Source organism: Caretta caretta, chromosome 1 (assembly GCF_965140235.1).
Source record: "Caretta caretta isolate rCarCar2 chromosome 1, rCarCar1.hap1, whole genome shotgun sequence".
NCBI classification, from domain to species: Eukaryota; Metazoa; Chordata; order Testudines; family Cheloniidae; genus Caretta; species Caretta caretta.
Genome location: NC_134206.1, coordinates 313397639 through 313406309, shown reverse-complemented (window position 1 = coordinate 313406309; position 8671 = coordinate 313397639). Strand labels below are relative to the sequence as shown.

The window sequence follows — 8671 nt, the reverse complement described above, 5'->3', positions numbered from 1 at the left end:
ATTTATAAAATGCGCATAACTGAGGAAGGAATCTGCAGTTCTCTCAAAAAAACCTGCCAGATTCCCCTCTTCTTTATCCTGGCTTAAAATACAGAGCAGGTCATGAGAAAATGTTCTTGCAAGTTTTTGGTGGAATAACTCGGGTATAACAGCCTCCACAGATGTGAAGACACCAGGGAGAAGGCTGGACAAGTATATTTTTGCACACCTCTTGGCTTATCTTAATGACGTCAGGTCTCAAACCCATGGAAAGGGGAAACAGTGCACTTAAAATCTCATGAGTTTCACCTAATGGGAATGGAACCATGTCTCTTCCCCTCTTTTCAAAGTGGAGAGATTTGTAGCCTGGGCGGCTAGGGTGTATAGTCTGCCAACAATGTAAAGCCCAAGGTTTTGCAGGGAAAGCACAATATAGCTCCATGAATTTCCAGACCTTTCCCGGGTATGGCTTTCTTCCCTTCCCTGCTCTTTCAGGCCTTCTTCCTCACTCTTGGCAGCACGGCACTCTCAAGAGCCGTGCAGTCATTGACTACTTCCCTTGTGACCATTTAATTTATCTCCATTCTCCCCCTTCTAAGCAGGGTAGAACTCACAGATGAGGTTACTCCTTTTGTTGCAACATTGACTTCCATACTCATTTGCATTCAGAAATCCAGCTAATTAGGAGAGAAATATGCCAGCAAGAGTGACTGTTCCTATACTCAACCCACTAAGCCCTAACCATACATATGGGCCTCTGTTGTTTTCTAAGGAGAAGGGAGTCCGATGTGGAACTCTTACCCTCCTTGCACTGTTTCTGAGCCTCAGTATAAGTATTAGAGCTCAAGAGAATTATGAAGATTTGAGGTATTCCTGGGATGATTTTTACTTTAATTTAAAATGCTTTAGCAGCTTGTAACAGGGATAGCAAGCAATATATGGTAGCAAGGTTATCAAAAGGGAATTTCTAGTTTTTCCTCAGATCACCACATTGAAATGACAAATGAGGACTAACTTCTGTACAAATTGTACGGTACTGGAACATTAATTTGTGAATAGCTGTAACAGGTTACCTGTAACCCAGACTCTGGTATGAATTGAACATTGATCAGCAGTGAAGAACTGGAGATCCTCTACTGTCAAATGTGCAAAGGAAGATCCATGTTGCAGATAAGGTAGAAGATGGTTTCATTTCCACTGCCTGGCTTCTGCCTACCTGTAAAGTTCCATGCACACCTATTGCAGATACCCATAATAATAATGAAAAACTAACTACATTTCTATCATATAAATCGTTTCTAATTGATCAAATCATTTAAGTGTAGATAAAACTGAAATATTTCATTCTGATTTTAACATTTTAAAATAGAGAGAGAGAGAGAATTTTGTTTTGATTAGTTGTTTAGAAATGAAATGAAACATGGAAACATTCCATTCTGAAAAATGTCAAACAGGATGTTTTGAGATTATTGAAAAGCCTTGTTTAATTTCTTTTTCTTTTATACTGAATTTTGTGAAAATCAACACCTTTTTCAAAATGTTTAGATTTTGACAAAATTAATTTTTTGTTGAAAAAATTTTGATTTTAAAATTTCAACGACCTATGCCCTTTTTGCCCGTAAGAATGAATCTGGCCCTTTCATTTTTAAAAAAAAATTCTGTTAAGATTTTTTATTGTGTGTGTGTGTGTGAGAGAGAGAGACTCACTCACCCACTCAAGATATTTCAGCTGATGCCTTGCTCCTCGACTATTCATTTTGACTATCCCTGATGGGATGGAAATTCCATACACTGGGAAAAAAAACAAAGAGATTCTGAGAAGACCATGAGAACACTTCCAGCACTGGCATTTGTGTAAACACATTTTTGTATGAGTAATTGTGAGAATTTAACTTTCCACAAACTTTCTTGCAAACAAACCAACCAAATCACTTGTACAGACATGGGTGGGAAATGAATAAAAAGGGTTGCAAATGTCATCAAGATCAATATGCAAGTTATATTCCAAACAAACCTTTGTGAATACCTTTTCTGCTTCACCCTTCTCTTCACCACCTTTGTACAGAATGGGATTCCTTCTGAAAAACAGCTGCTTGTCTGTGGGCTCATTTATCAAGAGGATAATGATGCAAACCTTTCTTCTCACCTGTGCAGAGATAATTTAAGCAAAAAAGAGTAGTCAAGGGCACTAATTGACACGACATCCTCAGAGCCCTGACCTTAACCCAATACAACAAATAAGAACCTTAATTAAGTCAGAGCAAGCTAAACACAAACAGTATCCAAGCATGGTCAACAGTCTGGTTTACAGTAGAACATGGAGCAATATTTTATTAGACACTGCAGGAAAATTCTTTGCTATAAAGTGATTATTATACCAAAGGGTTTGGTGAAGAGAAAATGTGACTCTACAATTCCTTAAAATTTGATTTATTTGGACAATTAAATTTATTATAATTTTAACTTCCAACGTGCAAACCACACTGGATCTGATTGCAGGATTAGAACCAGTAGTTGTGTTTTGAATGTGTTATTTTTTTAATCAAAGCTTTTTTCCCAATAAATTTACTCACTAGTGTAACTCAGCTGCAAAATATACTGAAGAACATATGACACTTGCTGTGAATTTCCTTTTGTTATATATGATGGAGCTATGAAATGTGTCAAAAATTATTTAAACTCATTATTAATTTATCCTGCCAGAAAATCAGTTGGGAATTATCCTCTGGCATGGAGTAATCGCCACCATGTTCCCACTGTCTCCTCCTTATGCCCCTCAGCAGTGGTCAGAGTATATGCATCACATGCAAGTTTGCATGTCCTATTAACTGCCTTCCCAGCAGCAGACTGTGAACTCACATTACCTGATCATGACTTTCCCAGCTGTGACCAACATGAGCCCTGACCAGAAATTACTTGCTGAGATATCAGACCAAAAATTGGTGAATACAGCAAATGCAGCATTGCCTTTTCCAGGCTGTATTGTGACTGAGGATTTCTGGTGACAATATAAACTGTAAAGGAAACCAGTGTTTGAGTTGTTTGCACACATGCCAGCTGCTTGGCTTGTACTGAGCACGCTCACACAGACCAAGCATGCTCAGTAACACTGCTGAAGCTGGCTGCCTTTACTCTGCCCCCTTGCCCCCACTATTGGCAGGCACAGGTTACCTCTGCTCCCTAAGGATCCTTTTTGGGGAAACCAGTTTTAAAGTACAGCCAGTTCTCTACCACACTGTCTAAGCCTAGCCAGGAGAGAGATCAAATTCTTATATTTCCTAGCCATCCTTTACCTTGCCGCTCTCCCACCCCACCCAGCCCAATCTGGCCTTACTAACTTTGTGAGCTGTGCTGGGTGGCTCTAGCCCACCTCTTTCTCAGCAGAATGGTGTTTATGGTGCAGCACCGTTGCTCCTGGTGGACTTTCTGCCAGTGGGCCCCTAGAATGGCATCTGCTGGCATAACCCAATCAGCGAATCTAGTTCAATAACTGTTTCCAGATAATTCATAAAAAAATAAAAGGGCTAAAATCATCAGATAAATTATTTTCTATGAATAGTTTGCCCAGCTACTAATAGTTTGTCTAGCAGTGGTGATACACTGTACAACCTTCTGATCCAAATCTCTATGGATTCAGTTGTAGGACACTAATCTTATTTGTTGCTCCCAGGAATGATTCTCCAGCAGATACCCTCTAAGCCCTTCTCCTAATGTTGTCCCTACATTCTGCAGCCTTACCAGCTTGTACTGTGATCCTTTCAACTGTTGCAAGCTAACAGGGTCACAAATGGTCAAAAGTTAGATGAGAATCCTCCAAAAAGCAACTGGGTGCAGTAGAAAGTATTGTTGGTAACTAAGGCCTGGTCTACAGTGCAGGGGAGATCGATCTAAGTTATGAAACTTCAGCTATGTAGCTGAAGTCGACGTACTTTGATCTACTTACCGCAGTGTCGTCACTGTGGTAAGTCGATGGCTGACGCTCCCCCGTCGACTCCGCCTGTGCCTCTCACTCCAGTGGAGTACCGGAGTTGATGGTAAAATGCTTGGCGGTCGATTTATTGCATCTAGACTAGAGGCGATAAATTGACTCCCGCTGGATCAATCGCTGCCCGTTGATCCCACATGCAATGTAGACAAGCCCTAAGTGACACTTCCTAAAGCTGACTGTGGGGAGGGATAGCTCAGTGGTTTGAGCATTGGCCTGCTAAACTCACGGTTGTGAGTTCAATCCTTGAGGGGGCCATTTAGGGATCTGGGGCAAAAAATTGGGGACTGGTGTTGCTTTGAGCAGGGGGTTGGACTATATGATTCTAACCATCACCCCACATGGTAATAAGGGAAGTGGGACACTAAAGATACTTTTTTCAGAGTAGCAGCCATGTTAGTCTGTATTCGCAAAAAGAAAAGGAGTACTTGTGGCACCTTAGAGACTAACAAATTTATTTGAGCATAAGCTTTCGTGAGCTACAGCTCACTTCATCAGATGCATTCAGTGGAAAATACAGAGGGGAGATTTATATACACAGAGAACATGAAACAATGGGTGTTATCATACACACTGTAAGGAGAGTGATCACTTAAGATGAACGAATACCAGCAGGAGAGCAGGGTGGGGGGGGGAGAAAACCTTTTGTAGCGATAATCAAGGTGGGCCATTTCCAGCAGTTGACAAGAATGTCTGTGGAACAATGAGGGGAGGGAATAAAATGGGGAAATAGTTTTACTTTGTGTAATGACCCATCCACTCCCAGCCTCTATTCAAGCCTAAGTTAATTGTATCCAGTTTACAAATTAATTCCAATTCAGCAGTCTCTCGTTGGAGTCTGTTTTTGAAGTCTTTTTGTTGTAATATTGCGACTTTTAGGTCTGTAATTGAGAGACCACCCCCCACCCCCCGCCCACAGTCTCCTGCTGTTCTGTCATCTGCCACCACTGAGAACCACCTAGCTCCATCCTCTTTGGAACCCCCCTTCAGGTAGTTGCAGGCTGCTATCAAATCCCCCCTCACTCTTCTCTTCTGCAGACTAAATAAGCCCAGTTCCCTCAGCCTCTCCTCATAAGTCATGTGCCCCAGCCCCCATATCATTTTCATTGCCCTCCGCTGGACTCTCCAATTTGTCCACATCCTTTCTGTAGTGGGGGGGCCCAAAACTGGATGCAATACTCCACATGTGGCCTCACCAGTGCCTAATAGAGGGGAATAATCACTTCTCTCGATCTGCTGGCAATGCTCCTACTAATGCAACCCAATATGACGTAGCCTTCTTGGCTTCAAGGGCACACTGTTGTCTCATATCCAGCTTCTCGTCCACTGTGATCCCCAGGTCCTTTTCTGCAGAACTGCCACTTAGCCAGTAGGTCCCCAGCCTGTAGTGCTGCCTGGGATTCTTCCATCCTAAGTGCAGGACACTGCACTTGTCCTTGTTGAACCTCATCCGATTTCTTTTGGCCCAATCCTCCAATTTGTCTAGATCACTCTGGACCCTATCCCTACCCACCAGCATATCTACCTCTCCCCTGAGTTTAGTGTCATCCGCAAACTTGCTGAGAGTACAATCCATCCTGTCATCCAGATCATTAATGAAGATGTTGAACAAAACGGGCTTCAGGACCGACCCTGGGGCACTCCGTGTGATACTGGCTGCCAACTAGACATTGAAATGTTGATCACTACCCATTGAGCCCGATGATCTAATCAGTTTTCTGGCCACCTTATAGTCCATTCATCCAATCCATACTTCTTTAACTTGCTGGCAAGATTACTCTGGGAGATTGTATCAAAAGCTTTGCTAAAGTCAAGGTATGTCATGTCCACCACTTTCCCCGTATCCACAGAGCCAGTTATCTCATCATAGAAGGCAATCAGGTTGGTCAGGCATGACTTGGCCTTGGTGACTCCATGTTGACTGTTCCTGATCACCTTCCTTCCTCCAAGTGCTTCAAAATGGACTCCTTGAGGATCTGCTCCATGATTTTCCCAGGGACTGAGGTGAGGCTAAGCAGTCTGTATTTCCCTGGATTCTCCTTCTTCCCTTTTTTAAAAGATGGGCACTATACTTGCCTTTTTCCAATTGTTCGGGAACTCCCCCAATTGTCACGAGTTTTCAAAGATAATGGCCAATGGCTCTGCAGTCACACCAGCCAACTCCCTCAGTACCCTCGGATGCATTGCATCTGGCCATATGGATTTGTGCACGTCCAGCTTTTCTAAATAGTCACCTACCATGTTTGCTATTCTTTCTGCATATCAGGATGGTTTGTTCCTGCACCCTGAAGAAGGCTTCTTTAAAATACAGCCAGCTCTCCTGGACTCCATCCCCCCCTCATATTAGCCTCCCAGGGGATCCTGCACATCATTTCCCTGAGGGAGTCAAAGTCTGTTTTTCTAAAGTCCAGGGTCCGTATTCTACTGCTCTCCTTTCTTCTTTTTGTCAGAATCCTGAACTCGACCATCTCATGTTCACTGCTGTCCAGATTGCCACCCTGGGTGGTCTTGCTCTGAAAGTTGTCTCCCAGTGTTGCACTGACTGAAGACAATGAATTACTGTTTTCACATTGAATCCAAATATTATTTGAGGGATGATACCCAGTTTGTGTAGTTAATCTCCAGTGATTCACCCCATCAGGCCATTCTGTCACCAAGCTCTTCCACAATTAGAATAGTAGAATAGAATCATAGGACTGGAAGGGACCTTGAGAGGTCATCTGTTCTGGTCCCCTTCCCTGATGGCAGGACTAAGTAGTATCTATTCTAGAATGCGTGATCAGCAGTTCAGACATGAGGTTTTTTAAGCATGAGTTTTGTGTGCACCAGACCCCTACAGTTTGCATTTGTTTGTTTTAAGCTTTCTGTAAGAAAAAGGTAACAGTTAGAAGGGACACAGATCTTTAGATGGTTGCCCAGTCATAATATTTAGCATTTCTGTACTATGTTAGCTCTTCAAAATCACTGTACAAACATTAAACAAACTTACTCTAAAGCCTTTCAGCTTTTGAATGACTAGGAGTTGACAAAACAGAGCTATTCCCTGTTGTGTTCTCTGCCCCCCTGCACAAAAAGACTTCTCTGAAAATCAGCATCTTAAAAGAACCATTAAGGATCTTTCAAAAGAACAGTCCAACCAAGGCTGCTATAGTGACATTCTTGTTACATCAGGTCTGGTGTTTGTTTAAGGCTGGTGTAGAAAGTAAGGAGAGCTTCCTGTTTCATTTGCATGTGTAAATGAAGCAGACCTCGCTTATTTTTTTCCCCTTAAAGTGCTCAGAGGTTAGGGGAGGAAAGTGAATGAGATTCTGTTTATACCAGGTGTGAAAAAGCAGAAGGGACCAAAATCTAATCTTGTGCAAAAATCTATTCTCCCTGAAGTCAGTAAGGCTACACAGGTGTAACTGTCAGCGGGAATTGGCCTGTGTTCTCATTCCCTTCTGGAATCACACACATTCCATGCTTAACCAACATTTTCCACTTGGCAAAGAAGTTAGTTTGAGGTGAGGCAGAAAAATTAGGACTAACTTCAGGTTTATTTAGCTTTAAGTTTTTGGAATGAAACTTAAAAGAAATCAAATGTGAGGTACTTTTATGATGGATTGAACTGCTAGAGAACCTGCCTTTAGCCTGTTCAGTCTGTCTTTCTATCATAGCCTTGTAAGAAGTGGATTTAAAATCTTTGAGGGAGAGGGAGGGAGAAACCTACAACATTGTGTGTTGAGCTTCCTCCAGTGCTTTTGCAACCCCTTAAAAGCACAAAGATGTGTTGGCCTGTGGAACAAGGCTCAGTATAAGGAAAGAACTTGGTTGCCTGAGCATCCCACATCAGTACAGAAAAATACATCAAAGAAAAAACTGGATTTCTTTTATTTTTAGTATAGTTCAATACAGTATTGAACACAGTGCATCATATATCTGAAGCCCCTCGATGGAGGATACTGTAAAAGTTAAAATACTAGTATCCTGAATGGGATGTTTTCTTTTTCCTACAGATGTGTGGGAATTCATTCCTTATACATGGGAGGGGCAACAGGTCTGGCTGGAGCTAGATAGAGTTTGTGAAGGTTCTGTGCAAGCTTCCCACCCTACCACTCTGGTACTGCCTCTTCTCCCCACCACCCCCTTGCCCTGCCTCCCCACAGGCACTCACCAGTTATCCAGAAGCGGAACCCAGCACACCTGGAAGATGACGGTGACAGGCACTAGGACCCAGGAGGCAATGTCCTGCAGTTGCCTGCCAGCCTCAGTGGAGCAGAGGGACAGAGGGAGCCTCTTCCCTCCCTGACAGCTAAGCAGAGCTCCAGAGAAATCGTGGGCCCTGGGGCGGGGACACAATGCCTGCTCAAACTACACCCACAGCCCACGGCTGGCATGGCTGTGGTAACCAGATTTTTAGGGCCCGGTCACCAGTGTTAACCAGATAGCTGGCAGTGTGTTCCTGCAGCGCGGAGAGATGCAGACAGGAAGGAGCGGAAGCAGCAGGCTGCCATCTGAGCTCCTTCCAAGCCATAGGGGGCTGCTTTGCCTTTCCTGCTGGCAGGAGCACTCCAGCAGGGCTGCGTAAGCAAGCTCGCTCCCCCTCACCTGGTCCCAGCTGTGCCCCCTGCCTGACCAGTAGGGCCTAAAAAATAGGAGGGCCTAAGGCTATAGCCTTATTAGTCTAATGGTTAATCCAGCACTGTGCTAAATATAATCTGTATTTAA

At 43.3% G+C, this 8671-nt stretch overlaps 1 long non-coding RNA gene across 2 annotated transcripts; it reads right to left on the bottom strand.

Moving 5' to 3' along the window:
- Positions 1-844: 844 nt before the first annotated feature.
- LOC142070922 (uncharacterized) lies at positions 845-8399 on the bottom strand. Of its 2 annotated transcripts, none has more exons than XR_012666850.1 (4): positions 8118-8399; positions 1994-2125; positions 1691-1770; positions 845-1195 (listed from the first exon to the last, which is right to left on the bottom strand). It is a non-coding gene; the product is annotated as an uncharacterized LOC142070922 (long non-coding RNA). The 2 variants fall into 2 exon arrangements; XR_012666849.1 differs by having other exon boundaries at positions 2006-2125.
- Between the last annotated feature and the right edge of the window lie 272 nt (positions 8400-8671).